This window comes from Onthophagus taurus, chromosome 5, assembly GCF_036711975.1.
Source record: "Onthophagus taurus isolate NC chromosome 5, IU_Otau_3.0, whole genome shotgun sequence".
In the NCBI taxonomy this organism is placed as follows: domain Eukaryota; kingdom Metazoa; phylum Arthropoda; class Insecta; order Coleoptera; family Scarabaeidae; genus Onthophagus; species Onthophagus taurus.
In genome coordinates, this window is record NC_091970.1 from 10,983,985 (window position 1) to 11,011,580 (window position 27,596).

A 27,596-nucleotide genomic window follows, 5' to 3' on the forward strand; every position below is an offset into this window, starting at 1 on the left:
TTTTGAAAATATCTTTTAGTTTTTGAGATATTCATTTCTAAACACAACTTCATTTTTTTCTTATTTTCTAAGGAACAATTTTCACAATTAATTTTTCAAAAAATCGCTATAAATCGAGGTTTCAATAAATCATTATAAAATTATCAGCATATGTAAATGAAATTATAAGCTTTCAAACAAAAGAAACGGATTTTTAAAATATCTTTTAGTTTTTGAGATATTAATTTCTAAACACAACTTCATTTTTTTCTTATTTTCGAACAATTTTCACAACTAATTTTTCAAAAAATCGCAGTAAATCGAGGTTTCAATAAATCATTATGAAATTATGAGCATATGTAAATCAAATTATAAGCTTTCAAACAAAAGAAACGGATTTTTAAAATATCTTTTAGTTTTTGAGATATTAATTTCTAAACACAACTTCATTTTTTTCTTATTTTCGAACAATTTTCACAACTAATTTTTCAAAAAATCGCAGTAAATCGAGGTTTCAATAAATCATTATGAAATTATGAGCATATGTAAATCAAATTATAAGCTTTCAAACAAAAGAAATGGATTTTGAAAATATCTTTTAGTTTTTGAGATATTCATTTCTAAACACAACTTCATTTTTTTCTTATTTTCGAACAATTTTCACAACTAATTCTTCAAAAAATCGCAATAAATCGAGGTTTCAATAAATCATTATGAAATTATCAGCATATGTAAATCAAATTATAAGCTTTCAAACAAAAGAAACGGATTTTTAAAATATCTGTTAGTTTTTGAGATATTCATTTCTAAAGACAACTTCATTTTTTCTTATTTTCTAAGGAACAATTTTCACAACTAATTTTTCAAAAAATCGCAATAAATCGAGGTTTCAATAAATCATTATGAAGTTATCAGCATATGTAAATCAAATCATAAGCTTTCAAACAAAAGGAACGGATTTTTAAAATACCTTTTAGTTTTTGAGATATTAATTTTTAAACACAACTCCTCTTTTTCTCATTTTTTAAGGAACAATAGTCAACTCATTCTTTAAAAAATCGCAATAAATCGAGGTTTCAATAAATCATTATGAAATTATCAGCATATGTAAATCAAATTATAAGCTTTCAAACAAAAGAAACGGATTTTTAAAATATCTGTTAGTTTTTGAGATATTAATTTCTAACCACAACTTCATTTTTTTCTGATTTTCTAAGGAACAATTTTCACAACTAATTTTTCAAAAAATCGCAATAAATCGAGGTTTCAATAAATCATTATGAAGTTATCAGCATATGTAAATCAAATCATAAGCTTTCAAACAAAAGGAACGGATTTTTAAAATACCTTTTAGTTTTTGAGATATTAATTTTTAAACACAACTCCTCTTTTTCTCATTTTTTAAGGAACAATAGTCAACTCATTCTTTAAAAAATCGCAATAAATCGAGGTTTCAATAAATCATTATGAAATTATCAGCATAAGTAAATCAAATTATAAGCTTTCAAACAAAAGCAACGGATTTTGAAAATATCTTTTAGTTTTTGAGATATTAATTTCTAAACAACTTAATTTTTTTCTTATTGTCTAAGGAACAATTTTCACAACTAATTTTTCAAAAAATCGCAATAAATCGAGGTTTCAATAAATCATTATGAAATTATCAGCATATGTAAATCAAATTATAAGCTTTCAAACAAAAGAAACGGATTTTTAAAATATCTGTTAGTTTTTGAGATATTAATTTCTAACCACAACTTCATTTTTTTCTGATTTTCTAAGGAACAATTTTCACAACTAATTTTTCAAAAAATCGCAATAAATCGAGGTTTCAATAAATCATTATGAAGTTATCAGCATATGTAAATCAAATCATAAGCTTTCAAACAAAAGGAACGGATTTTTAAAATACCTTTTAGTTTTTGAGATATTAATTTTTAAACACAACTCCTCTTTTTCTCATTTTTTAAGGAACAATAGTCAACTCATTCTTTAAAAAATCGCAATAAATCGAGGTTTCAATAAATCATTATGAAATTATCAGCATAAGTAAATCAAATTATAAGCTTTCAAACAAAAGCAACGGATTTTGAAAATATCTTTTAGTTTTTGAGATATTAATTTCTAAACAACTTAATTTTTTTCTTATTGTCTAAGGAACAATTTTCACCACTAATTTTTCAAAAAATCGCAATAAATCGAGGTTTCAATAAATCATTATGAAAGTATCAGCATATGTAAATCAAATTATAAGCTTTCAAACAAAAGAAACGGATTTTTGAAATATCTTTTAGTTTTTGAGGTATTCATTTCTAAACACAACTTCATTTTTTTCTGATTTTCTAAGGAACAATTTTCACCACTAATTTTTCAAAAAATCGCAATAAATCGAGGTTTCAATAAATCATTATGAAATTATCAGCATATGTAAATCAAATTATAAGCTTTCAAACAAAAGAAACGGATTTTTAAAATATCTGTTAGTTTTTGAGATATTCATTTCTAAACACAACTTCATTTTTTCTTATTTTCTAAGAAATCATTTTCACAACTAATTTTTCAAAAAATCGCAATAAATCGAGGTTTCAATAAATCATTATGAAATTATCAGCATATGTAAATCAAATTATAAGCTTTCAAACAAAAGAAACGAATTTTTAAAATATCTTTTAGTTTTTGAGATATCAATTTCTAAACACAACTTCATTTTTTTCTGATTTTCTAAGGAACAATTTTCACAACTAATTTTTCAAAAAATCGCAATAAATCGAGGTTTCAATAAATCATTATGAAATTATCAGCATATGTAAATCAAATTATAAGCTTTCAAACAAAGGAAACGGATTTTTGAAATATCTTTTAGTTTTTGAGATATTCATTTCTAAACACAACTTAATTTTTTTCTTATTTTCTAAGGAACAATTTTCACAACTAATTTTTCAAAAAATCGCAATAAATCGAGGTTTCAATACATCATTATGAAATTATCAGCATATGTAAATCAAATTATAAGCTTTCAAACAAAAGGAACGGATTTTTAAAATACCTTTTAGTTTTTGAGATATTAATTTCTAAACACAACTCCTCTTTTTCTCATTTTTTAAGGAACAATAGTCAACTCATTCTTTAAAAAATCGCAATAAATCGAGGTTTCAATAAATCATTATGAAATTATCAGCATAAGTAAATCAAATTATAAGCTTTCAAACAAAAGCAACGGATTTTGAAAATATCTTTTAGTTTTTGAGATATTAATTTCTAAACAACTTAATTTTTTTCTTATTGTCTAAGGAACAATTTTCACCACTAATTTTTCAAAAAATCGCAATAAATCGAGGTTTCAATAAATCATTATGAAAGTATCAGCATATGTAAATCAAATTATAAGCTTTCAAACAAAAGAAACGGATTTTTGAAATATCTTTTAGTTTTTGAGGTATTCATTTCTAAACACAACTTCATTTTTTTCTGATTTTCTAAGGAACAATTTTCACCACTAATTTTTCAAAAAATCGCAATAAATCGAGGTTTCAATAAATCATTATGAAATTATCAGCATATGTAAATCAAATTATAAGCTTTCAAACAAAAGAAACGGATTTTTAAAATATCTGTTAGTTTTTGAGATATTCATTTCTAAACACAACTTCATTTTTTCTTATTTTCTAAGAAATCATTTTCACAACTAATTTTTCAAAAAATCGCAATAAATCGAGGTTTCAATAAATCATTATGAAATTATCAGCATATGTAAATCAAATTATAAGCTTTCAAACAAAAGAAACGAATTTTTAAAATATCTTTTAGTTTTTGAGATATCAATTTCTAAACACAACTTCATTTTTTTCTGATTTTCTAAGGAACAATTTTCACAACTAATTTTTCAAAAAATCGCAATAAATCGAGGTTTCAATAAATCATTATGAAATTATCAGCATATGTAAATCAAATTATAAGCTTTCAAACAAAGGAAACGGATTTTTGAAATATCTTTTAGTTTTTGAGATATTCATTTCTAAACACAACTTAATTTTTTTCTTATTTTCTAAGGAACAATTTTCACAACTAATTTTTCAAAAAATCGCAATAAATCGAGGTTTCAATACATCATTATGAAATTATCAGCATATGTAAATCAAATTATAAGCTTTCAAACAAAAGGAACGGATTTTTAAAATACCTTTTAGTTTTTGAGATATTAATTTCTAAACACAACTCCTCTTTTTCTCATTTTTTAAGGAACAATAGTCAACTCATTCTTTAAAAAATCGCAATAAATCGAGGTTTCAATAAATCATTATGAAATTATCAGCATAAGTAAATCAAATTATAAGCTTTCAAACAAAAGCAACGGATTTTGAAAATATCTTTTAGTTTTTGAGATATTAATTTCTAAACAACTTAATTTTTTTCTTATTGTCTAAGGAACAATTTTCACCACTAATTTTTCAAAAAATCGCAATAAATCGAGGTTTCAATAAATCATTATGAAAGTATCAGCATATGTAAATCAAATTATAAGCTTTCAAACAAAAGAAACGGATTTTTGAAATATCTTTTAGTTTTTGAGGTATTCATTTCTAAACACAACTTCATTTTTTTCTGATTTTCTAAGGAACAATTTTCACCACTAATTTTTCAAAAAATCGCAATAAATCGAGGTTTCAATAAATCATTATGAAATTATCAGCATATGTAAATCAAATTATAAGCTTTCAAACAAAAGAAACGGATTTTTAAAATATCTGTTAGTTTTTGAGATATTCATTTCTAAACACAACTTCATTTTTTCTTATTTTCTAAGAAATCATTTTCACAACTAATTTTTCAAAAAATCGCAATAAATCGAGGTTTCAATAAATCATTATGAAATTATCAGCATATGTAAATCAAATTATAAGCTTTCAAACAAAAGAAACGAATTTTTAAAATATCTTTTAGTTTTTGAGATATCAATTTCTAAACACAACTTCATTTTTTTCTGATTTTCTAAGGAACAATTTTCACAACTAATTTTTCAAAAAATCGCAATAAATCGAGGTTTCAATAAATCATTATGAAATTATCAGCATATGTAAATCAAATTATAAGCTTTCAAACAAAGGAAACGGATTTTTGAAATATCTTTTAGTTTTTGAGATATTCATTTCTAAAGACAACTTCATTTTTTCTTATTTTCTAAGGAACAATTTTCACAACTAATTTTTCAAAAAATCGCAATAAATCGAGGTTTCAATAAATCATTATGAAGTTATCAGCATATGTAAATCAAATCATAAGCTTTCAAACAAAAGGAACGGATTTTTAAAATACCTTTTAGTTTTTGAGATATTAATTTTTAAACACAACTCCTCTTTTTCTCATTTTTTAAGGAACAATAGTCAACTCATTCTTTAAAAAATCGCAATAAATCGAGGTTTCAATAAATCATTATGAAATTATCAGCATATGTAAATCAAATTATAAGCTTTCAAACAAAAGAAACGGATTTTTAAAATATCTGTTAGTTTTTGAGATATTAATTTCTAACCACAACTTCATTTTTTTCTGATTTTCTAAGGAACAATTTTCACAACTAATTTTTCAAAAAATCGCAATAAATCGAGGTTTCAATAAATCATTATGAAGTTATCAGCATATGTAAATCAAATCATAAGCTTTTAAAGAAAAGTAACGGATTTTTAAAATACCTTTTAGTTTTTGAGATATTAATTTTTAAACACAACTCCTCTTTTTCTCATTTTTTAAGGAACAATAGTCAACTCATTCTTTAAAAAATCGCAATAAATCGAGGTTTCAATAAATCATTATGAAATTATCAGCATAAGTAAATCAAATTATAAGCTTTCAAACAAAAGCAACGGATTTTGAAAATATCTTTTAGTTTTTGAGATATTAATTTCTAAACAACTTAATTTTTTTCTTATTGTCTAAGGAACAATTTTCACAACTAATTTTTCAAAAAATCGCAATAAATCGAGGTTTCAATAAATCATTATGAAATTATCAGCATATGTAAATCAAATTATAAGCTTTCAAACAAAAGAAACGGATTTTTAAAATATCTGTTAGTTTTTGAGATATTAATTTCTAACCACAACTTCATTTTTTTCTGATTTTCTAAGGAACAATTTTCACAACTAATTTTTCAAAAAATCGCAATAAATCGAGGTTTCAATAAATCATTATGAAGTTATCAGCATATGTAAATCAAATCATAAGCTTTCAAACAAAAGGAACGGATTTTTAAAATACCTTTTAGTTTTTGAGATATTAATTTTTAAACACAACTCCTCTTTTTCTCATTTTTTAAGGAACAATAGTCAACTCATTCTTTAAAAAATCGCAATAAATCGAGGTTTCAATAAATCATTATGAAATTATCAGCATAAGTAAATCAAATTATAAGCTTTCAAACAAAAGCAACGGATTTTGAAAATATCTTTTAGTTTTTGAGATATTAATTTCTAAACAACTTAATTTTTTTCTTATTGTCTAAGGAACAATTTTCACCACTAATTTTTCAAAAAATCGCAATAAATCGAGGTTTCAATAAATCATTATGAAAGTATCAGCATATGTAAATCAAATTATAAGCTTTCAAACAAAAGAAACGGATTTTTGAAATATCTTTTAGTTTTTGAGGTATTCATTTCTAAACACAACTTCATTTTTTTCTGATTTTCTAAGGAACAATTTTCACAACTAATTTTTCAAAAAATCGCAATAAATCGAGGTTTCAATAAATCATTATGAAATTATCAGCATATGTAAATCAAATTATAAGCTTTCAAACAAAGGAAACGGATTTTTGAAATATCTTTTAGTTTTTGAGATATTCATTTCTAAACACAACTTAATTTTTTTCTTATTTTCTAAGGAACAATTTTCACAACTAATTTTTCAAAAAATCGCAATAAATCGAGGTTTCAATAAATCATTATGAAATTATCAGCATATGTAAATCAAATTATAAGCTTTCAAACAAAAGAAACGGATTTTTAAAATATCTGTTAGTTTTTGAGATATTCATTTCTAAACACAACTTCATTTTTTCTTATTTTCTAAGAAATCATTTTCACAACTAATTTTTCAAAAAATCGCAATAAATCGAGGTTTCAATAAATCATTATGAAATTATCAGCATATGTAAATCAAATTATAAGCTTTCAAACAAAAGAAACGAATTTTTAAAATATCTTTTAGTTTTTGAGATATCAATTTCTAAACACAACTTCATTTTTTTCTGATTTTCTAAGGAACAATTTTCACAACTAATTTTTCAAAAAATCGCAATAAATCGAGGTTTCAATAAATCATTATGAAATTATCAGCATATGTAAATCAAATTATAAGCTTTCAAACAAAGGAAACGGATTTTTGAAATATCTTTTAGTTTTTGAGATATTCATTTCTAAACACAACTTAATTTTTTTCTTATTTTCTAAGGAACAATTTTCACAACTAATTTTTCAAAAAATCGCAATAAATCGAGGTTTCAATACATCATTATGAAATTATCAGCATATGTAAATCAAATTATAAGCTTTCAAACAAAAGGAACGGATTTTTAAAATACCTTTTAGTTTTTGAGATATTAATTTCTAAACACAACTCCTCTTTTTCTCATTTTTTAAGGAACAATAGTCAACTCATTCTTTAAAAAATCGCAATAAATCGAGGTTTCAATAAATCATTATGAAATTATCAGCATAAGTAAATCAAATTATAAGCTTTCAAACAAAAGCAACGGATTTTGAAAATATCTTTTAGTTTTTGAGATATTAATTTCTAAACAACTTAATTTTTTTCTTATTGTCTAAGGAACAATTTTCACCACTAATTTTTCAAAAAATCGCAATAAATCGAGGTTTCAATAAATCATTATGAAATTATCAGCATATGTAAATCAAATTATAAGCTTTCAAACAAAAGAAACGAATTTTTAAAATATCTGTTACTTTTTGAGATATTAATTTCTAAACACAACTTCATTTTTTTCCTATTTTCTAAGGAACAATTTTCACAACTAATTTTTCAAAAAATCGCAATAATTCGAGGTTTTAATAAATCATTATGAAATTATCAGCATATGTAAATCAAATTATTAGCTTTCAAACAAAAGAAACTGATTTTTAAAATATCTTTTAGTTTTTGAGATATTAATTTCTAAACACAACTTTATTTTTTTCTTATTTTCTAAGGAACAATTTTCACAACTAATTTTTCAAAAAATCGCAATAAATCGAGGTTTCAATAAATCATTATGAAAGTATCAGCATATGTAAATCAAATTATAAGCTTTCAAACAAAAGAAACGGATTTTTGAAATATCTTTTAGTTTTTGAGGTATTCATTTCTAAACACAACTTCATTTTTTTCTTATTTTCTAAGGAACAATTTTCACAACTAATTTTTCAAAAAATCGCAATAAATCGAGGTTTCAATAAATCATTATGAAATTATCAGCATATGTAAATCAAATTATAAGCTTTCAAACAAAAGAAACGGATTTTCAAAGTATCTTTTAGTTTTTGAGATATTAAATAAAGATACATAGATACATAGTATGATACATAGAGCATACAATTCAAAAATGAACACAGAAAACCTTACCACCGAAATGAATACAATCTACCAAGTTGCGAAAAATAGTAACTTCCCAACTCACATAATAAATAATATTATAAACAAACAACAGAAAAAACAAAAAATGATTAATTGTACCACTCTAAAGAATCAACACAATGAAGATCAAAGTATTTATTATAGAGCTATAACATTCCAAGGCAACATATCCAATAAAATAAAACAGAGTTTAAAACAATATAATATAAATCTTAATTTCAAACCAAATAAAACATTAGAAAGAATGCTTATAAACAATAAGGACAAAATAAATAAACTGGACGACAATGGTGTGTACATACTAGAGTGCGGCACTTGTAAAGCAGCGTACATTGGAGAAACAGGCAGAAGCCTTAGAAAAAGAATAAGAGAACATAAACACAAAAATAACTCCAACTTCGGAAATCACTTAACATTTAACTCAAAACATGAATTTAACGAAGATAAAAATTCCAGAATCCTTCCTGATGTAACATGCCTAAACGAACAAATCATACCTACAAGAAGACCACTATATACCTATCTCAAACAACCATACACACCTCCACGAAAACCTCCCGAACTCTAAAAATAGCTGCTCTCTCTGTACCATTATATTTTTCAGTGTGTTTGATGTAGGGAGTTAATATGTTTATGTTGTAATACCTCATTTTAACCTGTTAAAAATCAACCTATTCAAAACAAGAAAGTTTAAATTCAATACACGACAATCACATTTGACAGATTACCAACATTAAAATAGAAAATATACCATTGACAGTTTCAACATAACCTAAAATATAATAAAAAGTGATGTATGATAGCACATGTTTAGAGATTAACATTTTAATAGTGAATTAATTCAATAAAGTATCACATACATGTTTAGTTGTTCAAAAAATTGACGCAAGTTAAAATGTAAAATTATATAATAATAGAAAGTATTGTAAAATTAATAACTTTAGGAACTTCTGAAGATGCTCCGAAAGGAGCGAAACCGGTAGAGTGATAATAAACACATTTCACCTTTAAGTGCAAAATTTGTTTAATTGAATTACCCAGGTGAAAAGAAAACAAAAATGAATATTAAAGATAAAAAAGCTAATTTCATTTAATTTTTTTTTCATATATTTTATGTTATAATTTTTCATTAAAGATTTTTTTTATGAAAGAATGTGATTTCTTGATTTCGATTTAATTTTGTTGTAAAGCGAAATGTTTTTCTGTTCTCAATCCGTGAGGAACTTAAACTACGCCCATCTGTTTTGCGTGCAACTAAAAATAATATTTTGTATATAGAAAATTTAAGGTAAACCTATAAATACGTCTTTGGATTCGATTCGATCGGAAACGGTTAAATTCTTTGTTTTTCGTTGAATTAATTTTAATTGTATTTATTTTAGTCGAGATACTTTCTGTAATAATTTATCATAGTCGGAGAACAAACCAAAAACGGGACATAAACCGTTGGGAAATAGCCTTTATAAATATTCTAGGACAAACTGCAAGCCTCCAACGTATAAACATAAAACCGGGGAGATGCCGTAAGACTGAGAGCAATATATCATTTTCCCAAAGTACCAAAACGATCGTAACTCTTCATTTTCAAATATTTAAACCGATCCGATTTTAGCAACTTCATTGTTTGAAAATACTCCTTTTAAAAGTTACTTTTTTTTCATTTTAAGCGGAGAAATATACAAAACAAAATCAAAAAAAATTATATATTAACTAAATTTTATGTTTAATTCAAATTATAAGCTTTCAAATGATATAACCGGATTTTTAAAATATCTTTTAGCTCTTGAGATATTAACCCGTGCGACTGTAGCAACAAGCCTCCCAGAAACAAACTTTTACCCGTAATTTCCTATCTACTTTCTTATCTGATATCTTCCTTATGATTAGGGATAGCGAAAAACTAAATGGAAAAAGAAAATTTTCCATAAGATAGATATGGTTGTAGTCTCCTGCTCATATAAGAAAGTTATCGACCCGAACAGGGTTGAAGAATGGTTAAAACGCATAAATTTAGCAGTTTTCGGCAAAAAATATACTTGTGCAAACGTGTGATCGCCGCGTGTTATACTTCACTAGAAAGAGCAGAAAATTTTCGATAAGATAGACATGTTTCTATAGTTTTCTCCCTATCAAATAAGAAAGTTGTTTAGAGGAAGAGTATTTAAGCGTTTCTGCGTGTAGGGATGGACATTAAAGGTGATTTAAGCATGACGCCGATAGATATTGACCGACGAAAACCCGGTTAAAATAGCTGAAGGAGCGCCCTTTCTGACTATGATAACAGTTTTTTAAAATTCGGTTTCATAACAATTGCACAAGGCCTTGAAGTTTGGTAATTTTCAGCTATTTTAAGTACAGCGTGTTCTTCATTTTTTATTGATCTTAATTTTAGATAGACAAAGATTCAAGCTTTCAAATGGTACATTTAGTTTTTCGCTATCGCTAATTATAAGGAAGATATCAGCTAAGAAAGTAGATAGGAAATTATGGCATTTTCTCATTTTCGGGATAAACAATTATTTTCAATCATCTTCAAGAAATCATAACAAATCGGGATTTCAATAAATTATTATGAAATGACCAGCATTTGTTGTATAAATTATAAGCTTTCCAATGAAATAAACGGATTTTGAAAATATCTTTTAGTTTTTGAGATATTAATTTCTAAACATAACTCTCTTTTTTCTCATTTTCTAAGAAGAACATTTATCACCACAAAATTTTCAAAAAATCACAATAAATTGGAATTTTAATAATGCATTATGAAATTATTAGCATAACTAATTCAAATTATAAGCTTTCCAACGAAAGAAACGGATTTTGAAAATATCTTTTAGTTTTTGAGATATTAATTTCGAAACATAACTCTTTTTTTATTATTTTCTAAGAAGAACATTTATCACCACAACATTTTTTAAAAAATCGTAATAAATCGGGATTTTAATAAATCATTATGAAATTATCAGTATATATAGCTTAAATTATAAGCTTTCCAACCAAAGAAACGGATTTTCAAAATATCTTTTAGTTTTTGAGATATTAATTTTTAAACACAACTTCATTTTTTTCTTATTTTCTAAGGAACAATTTTCACAACTAATTTTTCAAAAAATCGCAGTAAATCGAGGTTTCAATAAATCATTATGAAATTATCAGCATATGTAAATCAAATTATAAGCTTTCAAAGAAAAGAAACGGATTTTTAAAATATCTTTTAGTTTTTGAGATATTAATTTCTAAACACAACTTCATTTTTTTCTTATTTTATAAGGAACAATTTTCACAAGTAATTTTTCAAAAAATTGCAATAAATCGAGGTTTCAATAAATCATTATGAAATTATCAGCATATGTAAATCAAATTATAAGCTTTCAAACAAAAGAAACGGATTTTTAAAATATCTGTTAGTTTTTGAGATATTAATTTCGAAACATAACTCTTTTTTTATTATTTTCTAAGAAGAACATTTATCACCACAACATTTTTTAAAAAATCGTAATAAATCGGGATTTTAATAAATCATTATGAAATTATCAGTATATATAGCTTAAATTATAAGCTTTCCAACCAAAGAAACGGATTTTCAAAATATCTTTTAGTTTTTGAGATATTAATTTCTAAACACAACTTCATTTTTTTCTTATTTTCTAAGGAACAATTTTCACAACTAATTTTTCAAAAAATCGCAGTAATTCTAGGTTTCAATAAATCATTATGAAATTATCGGCATATGTAAATCAAATTATAAGCTTTCAAACAAAAGAAACGGATTTTTAAAATATCTGTTAGTTTTTGAGATATTCATTTCTAAACACAACTTCATTTTTTTCTTATTTTATAAGGAACAATTTTCACAAGTAATTTTTCAAAAAATTGCAATAAATCGAGGTTTCAATAAATCATTATGAAATTATCAGCATATGTAAATCAAATTATAAGCTTTCAAACAAAAGAAACGGATTTTTAAAATATCTGTTAGTTTATGAGATATTAATTTCGAAACATAACTCTTTTTTTATTATTTTCTAAGAAGAACATTTATCACCACAACATTTTTTAAAAAATCGTAATAAATCGGGATTTTAATAAATCATTATGAAATTATCAGTATATATAGCTTAAATTATAAGCTTTCCAACCAAAGAAACGGATTTTCAAAATATCTTTTAGTTTTTGAGATATTAATTTTTAAACACAACTTCATTTTTTTCTTATTTTCTAAGGAACAATTTTCACAACTAATTTTTCAAAAAATCGCAGTAAATCGAGGTTTCAATAAATCATTATGAAATTATCAGCATATGTAAATCAAAATATAAGCTTTCAAAAAAAAGAAACGGATTTTTAAAATATCTTTTAGTTTTTGAGATATTAATTTCTAAACACAACTTCATTTTTTTCTTATTTTATAAGGAACAATTTTCACAACTAATTTTTCAAAAAATTGCAATAAATCGAGGTTTCAATAAATCATTATGAAATTATCAGCATATGTAAATCAAATTATAAGCTTTCAAACAAAAGAAACGGATTTTTAAAATATCTGTTAGTTTTTGAGATATTAATTTCGAAACATAACTCTTTTTTTATTATTTTCTAAGAAGAACATTTATCACCACAACATTTTTTAAAAAATCGTAATAAATCGGGATTTTAATAAATCATTATGAAATTATCAGTATATATAGCTTAAATTATAAGCTTTCCAACCAAAGAAACGGATTTTCAAAATATCTTTTAGTTTTTGAGATATTAATTTCTAAACACAACTTCATTTTTTTCTTATTTTCTAAGGAACAATTTTCACAACTAATTTTTCAAAAAATCGCAGTAATTCTAGGTTTCAATAAATCATTATGAAATTATCGGCATATGTAAATCAAATTATAAGCTTTCAAACAAAAGAAACGGATTTTTAAAATATCTGTTAGTTTTTGAGATATTCATTTCTAAACACAACTTCATTTTTTTCTTATTTTATAAGGAACAATTTTCACAAGTAATTTTTCAAAAAATTGCAATAAATCGAGGTTTCAATAAATCATTATGAAATTATCAGCATATGTAAATCAAATTATAAGCTTTCAAACAAAAGAAACGGATTTTTAAAATATCTGTTAGTTTTTGAGATATTAATTTCGAAACATAACTCTCTTTTTATTATTTTCTAAGAAGAACATTTATCACCACAAAATTTTTTAAAAAATCGTAATAAATCGGGATTTTAATAAATCATTATGAAATTATCAGTATATATAGCTTAAATTATAAGCTTTCCAACCAAAGAAACGGATTTTCAAAATATCTTTTAGTTTTTGAGATATTAATTTCGAAACATAACTCTCTTTTTATTATTTTCTAAGAAGAACATTTATCACCACAAAATTTTTTAAAAAATCGTAATAATTCGGGATTTTAATAAATCATTATGAAATTATCAGTATATATAGCTTAAATTATAAGCTTTCCAACCAAAGAAACGGATTTTCAAAATATCTTTTAGTTTTTGAGATATTAATTTCTAAACACAACTTCATTTTTTTCTTATTTTCTAAGGAACAATTTTCACAACTAATTTTTCAAAAAATCGCAGTAAATCGAGGTTTCAATAAATCATTATGAAATTATCAGCATATGTAAATCAAATTATAAGCTTTCAAAGAAAAGAAACGGATTTTTAAAATATCTTTTAGTTTTTGAGATATTAATTTCTAAACACAACTTCATTTTTTTCTTATTTTATAAGGAACAATTTTCACAAGTAATTTTTCAAAAAATTGCAATAAATCGAGGTTTCAATAAATCATTATGAAATTATCAGCATATGTAAATCAAATTATAAGCTTTCAAACAAAAGAAACGGATTTTTAAAATATCTGTTAGTTTTTGAGATATTAATTTCGAAACATAACTCTCTTTTTATTATTTTCTAAGAAGAACATTTATCACCACAACATTTTTTAAAAAATCGTAATAAATCGGCATTTTAATAAATCATTATGAAATTATCAGTATATGTAGTTTAAATTATAAGCTTTCCAACGAAAGAAACTGATTTTTAAAATATTTTTTAGTTTTTGAGATATTATTTCTAAACACAACTCCCTTTTTTCTTATTTTTTAGGGAGCAATTCTCACAACAAGAAATCGCTACGGTCGTGACGTAAACTTAACCTTCGTGAATAATAGCCCTCATTATATGCTCATATAAGAATATACTATTATTCAATTAGCCATATTTTAATTTGATTTGTCCGTATATTTTTCACAAACATAGAAAAACAGTCCCGAGGCAAATATGAAATATTTCAAATATGACCAGAAAGAGGTATAATGTCAATTGTTTGTTATCAAATATAAAATAAATTAACATGTCTTAGAATATGTCTTATATATTTTTTTATTTATATATCTATACATATTAGTTAAACAAAAACTTTACTTCTGATATGTGCATACTCTGGTTATAAAATGATATTATGTACTGGATGTCGAAACGCTTGTGGTTGGCAATGTTTTTCTAAAAAAACCAATCAAGTTTGGTTTGCACTTTTGAAGTTTGTTGTTCTTTTATGATTAACTCCCTAAAATTACGGAAACGTGCTTAATACAATTACATTTTTTTATTTGATGAATCATCTATAAATGTTATTAAATCGTCGAGACGCGATCTGATCGTTGACAATTTTATCTTTGGGAATCTTTCATTTTTCTGGCTTTCAAGCTCGTTATCAACCATCATCATTTCATCAGCTATTTCATGTTCCGTATAATATGATAACCAGGATCATCTTCATCCATTTCTAGCCATTGTATATATCTTCTTCGGCTACTTCTCTTCCAACGGTATTTTGTATGGCAGTACAAAAATCCTTTAATCCTTCCAAATCAATATCTTCATGTTGGTCGTCAAATAGATTCGTCCACCCATTTTCTAATGTTTGAGCTTTTACTTCCTTCCATGCAGTCGAGAAATTAAAAATTGTGGATTATAAATTATACTTTTTTAAATTCTCCAACGTGGGTTGTGTTCTCTTGTGTCTTTTTCGCTTTCTTCGTAAAAATTTTCGTCTATATACTCGTTTGGTCGCTAAAATTATTTCCTGGTCCATGGGCTGAATTATCGATGTTGTATTTTTGGGCAAAAACACACAATTAACTTTACCATCGTCGGATCGTAAAACATTTTCAGATGGATGAGAAGGTGCGTTGTCTAAAAGCAATAAACATTTTACATCATCTGGTGGTATTTGCTGTGAACCACACCTTTTGTAAATTATAATACGAAACGGGAAGAGTATTCATTATGTCTTTTAAAACTTTGGGTTTACGAGATTTTCCAACTATGACAGGTATCAGTCTATGCGATCCATCAGCGTCAGCACAAAGTAGTGCTGATATTCTTTATCTAAAAGCTTGGGTATTTTCAGGCAAAGCACGCCATAACAGACCAGTTTCATCAGCATTATAAATCTGGGATTGCAATAACATTTCGAGATTTATCCGTTCTATTAATTTTTCCATCCATCACTTGCTTTGAATAAAATTATGTTCATATGATTAGCTAATTTAATTGCAGCAGTAATTAATAATAATATAAGTTCAACTGCTCACACTGGAAGTATATTTTGGAAAATATTTTGCCCGTTATATCCGAAGTCCATTATAACGAGGTCCGTTATATCGAGCTTTTACATTCATTATGAAATTATCAGCATAATTAATTCAAATTATAAGCTTTCCAACGAAATATACGGATTTTCAAAATATCTTTCAGTTTTTGAGATATTAATTTCTAAACAGAACTCCCTTTTTTGTCATTTCTTATGAAACAATACTCACAACTAATATTTCAAAAAATCGCAATAAATCGGGATTTTAATAAATCATTATAAAATTATCAGCATAACTAATTCAAATTATAAGCTTTCCAACGAAAGAAACGGATTTTCAAAATATCTTTTAGTTCTTGAGATATTAACCTTTGAACAACATAAGGCATTTTCTCATTTTTCGGGATAGACAATTATTTTCAATAAATCATAACAAATCACAATTTCAATGTATCATTATAAAATTAGCAGCATGTATAGTTTAAATTATAAGCTTTCCAACGAAAGAAACGGATTTTCAAAACATCTTTTAGTTCTTGAGATATTAAATTTTGAACAACGTAAGGTATTTTCTCAATTTTCGGGATAAGCAATTATTTTCAATCATTTTCAAAAAATCATATCAAATCACAATTTCAATATATTATTATGAAATTATCAGCATATATACCTTAAATTATAAGCTTTCCAACGAAAAGAACGGATTTTGAACATATCTTTTATTTTTTGAGATATTAACTTTTGAACAACATGAGGCAATTTTTCATTTTTCGGGATACACAGTTATTTTCAATCATTTTCAAAAAATCATAACAAATCACAATTTCAATATATCATTATGAAATTATCAGGATATGTACCTTAAATTATAAGCATTCCAACGAGCGATACGGATTTTCAAAATATCTTTTAGTTCTTGAGATATTAACTGTTGAACAACATAAGGCAATTTCTCAATTATATTCAATCATTTTCAAAAAATCATAACAAATCACAATTTCAATATATTATTATGAAATTATCAGCATATGTACCCCAAATTATAAGGTTTCGAACGAAAGAAACGGATTTTCAAAATATCTTTTAGTTCTTGAGATATTAACTTTTGAACAATATAAGGCAATTTCTCATTTTTCGGTATACATAATTATTTTCAATCATTTTCAAAAAATCATAACAAATCACAATTTCAACATATCATTATGAAATTATCAGCATATGTAACTCAAATTATAAGCTTTCCAACGAAAGAAACGGATTTTCAAAATATCTTTTAATTCTTGAGATATTAACTGTTGAACAACATAAGACAATTTCTCAATTATATTTAATTATATTCAATCATTTTCAAAAAATCATAACAAATCACAATTTCAATATATCATTATGAAATTATCAGCATATGTACCTCAAATTATAAGCTTTCCAACGAAAGAAACGGATTTTCAAAATATCTTTTAATTCTTGAGATATTAACTGTTGAACAACATAAGGCAATTTCTCAATTATATTCAATCATTTTCAAAAAATCATAACAAATCACAATTTCAATATATTATTATGAAATTATCAGGATGTGTACCCCAAATTATAAGCTTTCCAACGAAAGAAACGGATTTTCAAAATATTTTTTAGTTCTTGAGATATTAACTTTTGAACAACTTAAGGCAATTTCTCATTTTTCAGGATGCACAATTATTTTCAATCATTTTCAAAAAATCATATCAAATCACAATTTCAATATATCATTATAAAATTACCAGCATATATAGTTTAAATTATAAGCTTTCCAACGAAAGAAACGGATTTTCAAAATATCTTTTAGTTCTTGAGATATTAACCTTTGAACAACATAAGGCATTTTCTCATTTTTCGGGATACACAATTATTTTTAATCATTTTCAAAAAATCATAATAAATCACAATTTCACTATATCATTATAAAATTACCAACATATATAGTTTAAATTATAAGCTTTCCAACGAAATATACGGATTTTCAAAATATTTTTCAGTTTTTGAGATATTAATTTCTAAACAGAACTCCCTTTTTTGTCATTTTTTAAGAAACAATACTCACAACTAATATTTCAAAAAATCGCAATAAATCGGGATTTTAATAAATCATTATAAAATTATCAGCATAACTAATTCAAATTATAAGCTTTAGAACGAAAGAAACGGATTTTCAAAATATCTTTTAGTTCTTTAGATATTAACCTTTGAACAACATAAGGCAATTTCTCATTTTTCGGGATACACAATTATTTTTAATCATTTTCAAAAAATCATAACAAATCACAATTTCAATATACCATTATGAAATTACCAGCATATATAGTTTAAATTATAAGTTTTCCAACGAAATATGCGGATTTTCAAAATATCTTAGTTTTTGAGATATTAATTTCTAAACGGAACTCCCTTTTCTCTCATTTTCTAAGAAACAAATGTCACAACTAATTTTTCAAAAAATCGCAATAAATCGGGATTTTAATAAATCATTATAAAATTATCAGCATAACTAATTCAAATTATAAGCTTTCCAACGAAAGAAACGGATTTTCAAAATATCTTTTATTTCTTGAGATATTAACCTTTGAACAACATAAGGCAATTTCTCCTTTTTCGGGATACACAGTTATTTTCAATCATTTTTAAAAAATCATAACAAATCACAATTTCAATACATCATTATGAAATTACCAGCATATATAGTTTAAATTATAAGTTTTCCAACGAATGAAACGGATTTTCAAAATATCTTTTAGTTCTTGAGATATTAACCTTTGAACAACATAAGGCAATTTCTCTTTTTTCGGGATACACAGTTATTTTCAATCATTTTTAAAAAATCATAACAAATCACAATTTCAATACATCATTATGAAATTACCAGCATATATAGTTTAAATTATAAGCTTTCCAACGAAAGAAACGGATTTTCAAAATATCTTTTAGTTCTTTAGATATTAACCTTTGAACAACATAAGGCATTTTCTCATTTTTCTGGATACACAATTATTTTTAATCATTTTCAAAAAATCATAATAAATCACAATTTCACTATATCATTATAAAATTACCAACATATATAGTTTAAATTATAAGCTTTCCAACGAAATATACGGATTTTCAAAATATTTTTCAGTTTTTGAGATATTAATTTCTAAACAGAACTCCCTTTTTTTGTCATTTTTTAAGAAACAATACTCACAACTAATATTTTAAAAAATCGCAATAAATCGGGATTTTAATAAATCATTATAAAATTATCAGCATAACTAATTCAAATTATAAGCTTTCCAACGAAAGAAACGGATTTTCAAAATATCTTTTAGTTCTTGAGATATTAACCTTTGAACAACATAAGGCAATTTCTCCTTTTTCGGGATACACAGTTATTTTCAATCATTTTTAAAAAATCATAACAAATCACAATTTCAATACATCATTATGAAATTACCAGCATATATAGTTTAAATTATAAGTTTTCCAACGAATGAAACGGATTTTCAAAATATCTTTTAGTTCTTGAGATATTAACCTTTGAACAACATAAGGCAATTTCTCTTTTTTCGGGATACACAGTTATTTTCAATCATTTTTAAAAAATCATAACAAATCACAATTTCAATACATCATTATGAAATTACCAGCATATATAGTTTAAATTATAAGCTTTCCAACGAAAGAAACGGATTTTCAAAATATCTTTTAGTTCTTGAGATATTAACCTTTGAACAACATAAGGCATTTTCTCATTTTTCGGGATAAACGATTATTTTCAATCATTTTCAAAAAATCATAACAAATCACAATTTCAATATATCATTATAAAATTACCAGCGTATATAGTTTAAATTATAAGCTTTCCAACGAAAGAAACGGATTTTCAAAATATCTTTTAGTTCTTGAGATATTAATTTCTAAACGGAACTCCCTTTTCTGTCATTTTTTAAGAAACAATTCTCACAACTAATTTTTCAAAAAATCGCAATAAATCGAGGTTTCAATAAATCGTTATGAAATTATCAGCATATGTAAATCAAATTATAAGCTTTCAAACAAAAGAAACGGATTTTTAAAATATCTTTTAGTTTTTGAGATATTCATTTCTAAACACAACTTCATTTTTTTCTTATTTTCTAAGGAACAATTTTCACAACTAATTTTTCAAAAAATCGAATTAAATCGAGGTTTCAATAAATCATTATGAAATTATCAGCATATGTAAATCAAATTATAAGCTTTCAAACAAAAGAAACGGATTTTTAAAATATCTGTTAGTTTTTGAGATATTCATTTCTAAACACAACTTAGTTTTTTTCTTATTTTCTAAGAAATAATTTTCACAACTAATTTTTCAAAAAATCGCAAAAAATCGAGGTTTCAATAAATCATTATGAAATTATCAGCATATATAAATCAAATTACAAGCTTTCAAACAAAAGAAACAGATTTTCAAAATATCTTTTAGTTCTTGAGATATTAACTTTTGAACAACATAAGGCAATATCTCATTTTTCGGGATACACAATTATTTTCGATCATTTTCAAAAAATCATAACAAACCACAATTTCAATATATCATTATGAAATTATCAGCATATGTACCCCAAATTATAAGTTTTCCAACGAAAGAAATGGATTCTCAAAATATCTTTTAGTTCTTGAGATATTAACTTTTGAACAACATAAGGTAATTTTTCATTTTTCTGGATACACAATTATTTTCAATCATTTTCAAAAAATCATAACAAATCACAATTTCAATAAATCATTATGAAATTATCAGCATATGTACCTTAAATTATAAGCTTTCCAACGAAAGAAACGGATTTTTAAAATATCTGTTAGTTTTTGAGATATTGATTTCTAAACACAACTTCATTTTTTTCTTATTTTCTAAGGAACAATTTTCTGTTTAATGGCGAAGCTGCAGAAGAAGAGGTTTTTCAATTTTAGGAGATAGTATGGAATTTTTTTGTCATTCAGCATATTGCAAGATCAAAATTATTAGGTTATTAACAATAAAAAACTTCTTTCTTGCATTATTTTATAAATTTCCTCGGTACCAGTTTTGACTTTTACAATTAGGTCATCATCAGCCGAATGGTCAAAACTGATATTTTAGCAGATTAGTTGATGAGTTATACGATATTAGAAGAATCTGTTTTTTTTTTTGGAAGTTTAAGGTTCAATTTTAAAAATGTTTGTAGATAATATATTTTTATAATGTAAGGTATCAGCACACAGTGGGGAATTAAAACAAGAACTTGAAAATACACTTATTTTTACTAATCTATGTATCCCCCCCCGTTACAGTATTTATTAATAAAACCTTTTTATTTATAATCTTTTGGGATTTAAATAAAAACACAACACGGATTACCATTTTCAAATTGAACATTTTCATATTCGCTCTCATAGCAGGTAAAAAAGTATTTTTAGAAAATTCTATAATTAATTTCAAATCCTTTCAGATCAAAGATTTGATAATTTATAGTTTCCCGATTAATCTGGACATCACTTTTTCATTCAAAAACCGGCGAAAAACAAATAAATCATTTTTTCCGTGTCACCGCGACATTTATTTTTTGATATTTCCGTTTATTTTTTTAAAACTTCGAGGTATTATGAAATTATGAAATCATCGTGTGGCGATAAAATAAACTCGGAGCAAAATCAACAGCAACAAAATCAAATAAAAAAGTGGAAACGAAAACTTAAACGGCAAAAACACAAATTGAAATGTTCGTGGTGTGGAAGAACCGTGATGAAATACTATTGGTATAATAATTCAAATTTGAAAATGAATCAAAATAAAGATAGAGAATAAATTTTTGGTGAAATAACTTTGTGGTAATATAAATAAATTTTCGTTGAAAATCTTAAACTTTATTTTTATTTATTATTTTAAGTCTATTTAAAATTTAATTTCCTCCTAACATAAACGTACAAAACACAAATAATCCGGTCATAATTAAAAACTTTTCAACGCCTCCGATAAAACGAAGGAACTAATTTTCGAAATTAATTTTAATTTGCCCCGGGATTGTCTTCAATTCGTTCCTTTGTGATAGTCCAGTTTCAATTATTCAACCCGTAATTACTACCCGAGTTCATCTATCTCGACCAGAATTCTACGAGATTGATGAATGTGAATCAAATTTCGATTAATCTCAGATCGTTATAATTGGGAGTTATCGATAAGGAAATTGAGTTGGTTAAAAACCAATTATTTTTAATTTTGTATACAGTGTCTATCAAAAAGTCAACAACACTTTATTTTTATGGTTTCATTGCAGCTTCGTTAAATACTACTTTAAAAGTTAAAAAATAATAAGTCACTGTTGAATATTTGTTAAGTATTATTAAAACAATGCGTTGCCACATAGATATCACTACTTGTTCGTCTGCTACAGCTACAGATCAGCGTTATCTATCGACTTTCATAATTTTAACAAAGTATTAAAAAACACGTCGTACTTAAAATCAATACAATTGCGACAAAAATTGTACCTTACGGGAATACCCTGCTTATATTGCATAAACGTATATGCAATGTTAACAATAAAATTTGCTACAACTTTTGTTCTAAAAGTTTTTTTATAACATGTTCCGATTCCTAAGGATTACCTTTAAGCACTTGAAAGAGCAACAAATTCATAAAATTTTCATATTTTCGTATCTATCTCGATATTGACGTATCTAAGAGTAAAAGTGCAAGAGAGCAATATTGTTAACAATAAAATTTGCAACAATTTTTGTTATAAAAGTTCTCCTATAGCATGCTCCGATTCCCAAGTGTTACCTTTAATAACTTGAAAAAGCAAGAATTTCATCAAATTTTCATATTTTTGTATCTATCTCGATATTGGCGTATCTAAGAGCAAAAGTGCAAGAGAGCAATAGTGTTAATAATAAAATTTGCAATAATTTTTGTTATAAAAGATTTCTTATAGCATGCTCCGATTCCCGATTTCCTTTAATAACTTGAAAAAGAAACAAATTCATCATATTTTCATGTTTTCGTATCTACCTCCATATTGACGTATCTACGAGCAATAGTGCAAGAGAGCAATATTATTAACAATAAAATTTGCAACAGTTTTTGTTATAAAAGTTTTCTTATAGCATGCTCCGATTCCCAAGTGTTACCTTTAATAACTTGAAAGAGCAACAAATTCATAAAATTTTCATATTTTCGTATTTATCTCCATATTGACGTATCTAAGAGCAAAAGTACAAGAGAGCAATATTGTTAACAATAAAATTTGCAACAATTTTTGTTACACAAGATTTCCTATAGCATGCTCCGATTCCCAAGTGTTACCTTTAATAACTTGAAAGAGCAACAAATTTATAAAATTTTCATATTTTCGTATCTATCTCCATATTGACGTATCTAAGAGCAAAAGTGCAAGAGAGCAATAGTGTTAACAATAAAATTTGTAATAATTTTTGTTATACAAGGTTTCCTATAGCATGCTCCGATTACCAAGTGTTACCTGTAATAACTTGAAAGAGCAACAAATTCATACAATTTTCATATTTATCTCGATATTGACGTATCTAAGAGCAAAAGTGCAAGAGAGCAATAGTGTTAACAATAAAATTTGTAATAATTTTTGTTATACAAGATTTCCTATAGCATGCTCCAATTCCCAAGTGTTACCTTTAATAGCTTGAAAGAGCAACAAATTCATACAATTTTCATATTTTCGTATCTATCTCGATATTGACGTATCTAAGAGCAAAAGTGCAAGAGAGCAATAGTGCTAACAATAAAATTTGTAATAATTTTTGTTATACAAGATTTCCTATAGCATGCTCCAATTCCCAAGTGTTACCTTTAATAGCTTGAAAGCGTAACAAATTCATACAATTTTCATATTTTCATATCTATCTCGATATTGACGTATCTAAGAGCAAAAGTGCAAGAGAACAATATTATTAACAATAAAATTTGCAACAATTTTTATTATAAAAGTTTTCTTATAGCAAGCTCTGATTCTCAAGTGTTACCTTTAATAACATGAAAGAGCAACAAATTTTCATATTTTTGTATCTATCACGATATTGTCGCATCTAATAGCAAAAGTGCAAGAGAGCAATAATGTTAACAATAAAATTTGCTACAATTTTTGTTATAAAAGTTTTCTTATAGCAAGCTTCGATTCCCAAATGTCTCCTTTAATAACTTGAAAGAGCAACAAATTTATAAAATTTTCATATTTTCGTATCTATCTCGATATTGACGTATCTAAGAGCAAAAGTGCAAGAGAGCAATATTATTAACAATAAAATTTGCAATAATTTTTGTTATAAAAGATTTCTTATAGCATGCTCCGATTACCAAGTGTTACCTGTAATAACTTGAAAGAGCAACAAATTCATACAATTTTCATATTTTCATATTTATCTCGATATTGACGTATCTAAGAGCAAAAGTTCAAGAGAGCAATACTGTTAACAATAAAATTTGCAACAATTTGTGTTATAAAAGATTTCTTATAGCATTCTCTTATTTCCAAGTGTTACCTTTAATAACTTGAAAGAGCAACAAATTCATAAAATTCTCATATTTTCGTACTTTTCTCGATATTGACGCATTTAAGAGCTAAAATGCAAGACAGCAATAAAATGCAAGCAGTTAATAATGAAATGTGCAACAATTTTTGTCATAAAAGTTTTCTTATAGCAAGCTTCGATTCTCAAGTGTTACCTTTAATAACTTGAAAGAGCAACAAATTCATCAAATTTTCATATTTTCGTATCTACCTCGATATTGACGTATCTAAGAGCAAAAGTGCAAGAGAGCAATACTGTTAATAATAAAATTTGCAACAATTTTTGTTATAAAAGTTTTCCTATAGCATGCTCCGATTCCCAAGTGTTACCTTTAATGACTTGAAAGAGCAACAAATTCATAAAATTTTCATATTTTTGTGTCTATCTCGATATTATATGGATAACGGCTAGATAGTGCAGGCTGGACTCCTTTGTCTCTAAGGGCTTTATTAATGGTATGAAAATCTGTCCTGTCAAATGCTCCTTCGATATCTATAAACACTCCTAGAGTGAACTCTTTATAGTCTAAAGATCTATTGATTTTTTGTAGGGTCGTTTTTGTTGATCTTTCCAGAGTGTATGCATGCTAGTTTGGGTGCAGGGGAAACTTTTCCAGTGTCGTTTCTCTTATTATTATTATTTCACATAGCCTTTTAAGTGCCTTCCCGACGAATGAGGAAAGACTGATTGGTTTATATGATTTTGGATCAGTGTAATCTCGCCTCCCAGGTTTGGGGATGAAGACTACCTTTACTTCTCTCCAGGATAAGGGAACATAGCAGAATGCTAAGCAACCTTTGTATATTTTTAGTAGGTGCGGTAGTAATTCCGCCATACACCACTGTAGTAGCGCAGGTAGAATATCATCAGGACCGGCAGATTTAAATTGTGAGAAGGACTGTATGGCTCAACCAACTCTGGTTTCAGTCACCACAAGATTATCTAGCCTCCAGTACCTCTACGTTTGGATTCTACCTGGACAGCCAAGTAAACCAACGAAGCTGTGTTATTTAAAACTATTAAGTAAGAAAAATATCATACCTGGGGCATATTGTTAAAAGAGACAGATACAAAATCCTTCAGTTTATAATGAAAAGTAAGATCGAGAGTCACAGAGGAATTGGAAGGAAGCAAAAAAAACTACTAAATCGCTAAATATTGTTGGAAATCCCAGAACATCATCGAGAATGATTATAAATCCAATTATTTGACAGATACAACGCAAGGAGTTTGAAGATGATAATTAAGATATTTAATGTTTAAGATATAAAAATAAAAATTATATAAATCTTTATATGTATGAAAGAATTTACATTTGATGAACTGATTGACGCAACTTAACAAATATTTTCGTAGTAGCAAAAACAGCGGATAAATGGGTAACAAAGCACGTTCCAGTACTTGAAAGAAACATTATTACAACATGACTTTCAGCTTAATGTAAGCAGAGAAGGTAATCGACAACTCTTTGACGACCTGTTTACGTTAAAATAAATACGCTTTGAACCAGAATACACTAACACTTTTGAAACTATCGTCATAATTTATTTAAAGTATTGCTATTACGATTACTATTCTCTTTTCGTTTCGTAAAACAAGGCTTCGTGTTCGAGATAACTTTTGTTGCATATGCGGCGAGTATAATGTTATTAAAAATCACATAGAGGAGCTATGTAAGACAACTTTCTCTTGCGAATTTTGGCATGAAACTTGAAGACCACCGCTAATCGTGCCTTTCTCATAAGTCAGCTGAATAGTTGGAATAGTTGGGCTTCAGATTGAAAGAACAAAACTTATTGGCCAAATAAAACTCTTTTTATTGGTAGAGAAATCGAGAAAAGAAATTTGTTAAGTAGTTTGAGAAAGAGGAGAACCTTATCTATTGTTCTGACGTTTCTGGATTGAATAGTTAATTTAGCATCACCTACAATAAAGATGAATGAACGCTGCTTGTAGATTTATTCTGCATCTGAACCAGTTAGACACTCAATGCATTTAATTTTGCATTTTCTCCATACTTTTTAGTCAACAAGGTGGATATGCAAAGTTTTATTTCCAAAAGATGGCGAAAGTTTTTGCTTTTGCTTTTCCATCTTGCTTTGTTGCTTTCCTGTGACCGGTCAAAACTGCACTATGACTTTACGGACATACTGTGTATTTGCTCCATCATAATTTTTTCTTCATAACTCTCTCTCGGTTTTGGCCTCTTCCATATCATACAACTGAACTATCCTCAAGTCAATCTATCAATGTTTAAGCCGTATTATTTTCAAAAGTTTCCAATTCTTTTGATACTTGCTGCTTTTCTCTATAGATCAGTGTCAGGCATGTTTTTAAGGCATCTTTGTTGCTGTTGGGATACTAAGACTTAAAATTCTTTACACTTCAATTCTTCAAATTTTGAAGTCTTCTCTGACGCCATTGATGCACAAATAACCATTAAAGCAAAAGTGCACCATGATTTTATGGACACTGTATTTTCCAATCTCCATTGATCTCACCAATTCTATATTCAACCTGTATATCTGCAGCTCAGCTTGCGTTATTATAGCTGAGCCACTATTTGCATCTTACACTCCCGCCGGATATAGACACCATAGCAGAGATAGTAGATGGATTAGTGGGATAACGAGGGAAAGTAAGAGGAATGGAAGATGATGTATTCAATTCAACGCGTTGTGGATTTACATCTCTTACCTATTCTGGTTATCTTAGATGTGCGATAGATAGTTTTTGAGGGGTAGGTATATGATATGTGCGGGTGTGGAATATAAAGTAAATAAGACTTTCCAGTTGTGA

At 26.1% G+C, this 27,596-nt stretch overlaps 1 protein-coding gene and 1 long non-coding RNA gene across 3 annotated transcripts in view; both read left to right on the forward strand.

Moving 5' to 3' along the window:
• The window catches only part of LOC111421017 (potassium voltage-gated channel protein Shaw-like), a 121,338-nt gene that overhangs the window by 31,683 nt on the left and 62,059 nt on the right, over nt 1–27,596 (forward strand). The gene's annotated exons all lie outside the window — the stretch shown is intronic.
• LOC139429871 (uncharacterized) lies at nt 21,535–22,119 on the forward strand. Its single transcript, XR_011640455.1, has 2 exons — nt 21,535–21,656; nt 21,707–22,119. It is a non-coding gene; the product is annotated as an uncharacterized lncRNA (long non-coding RNA).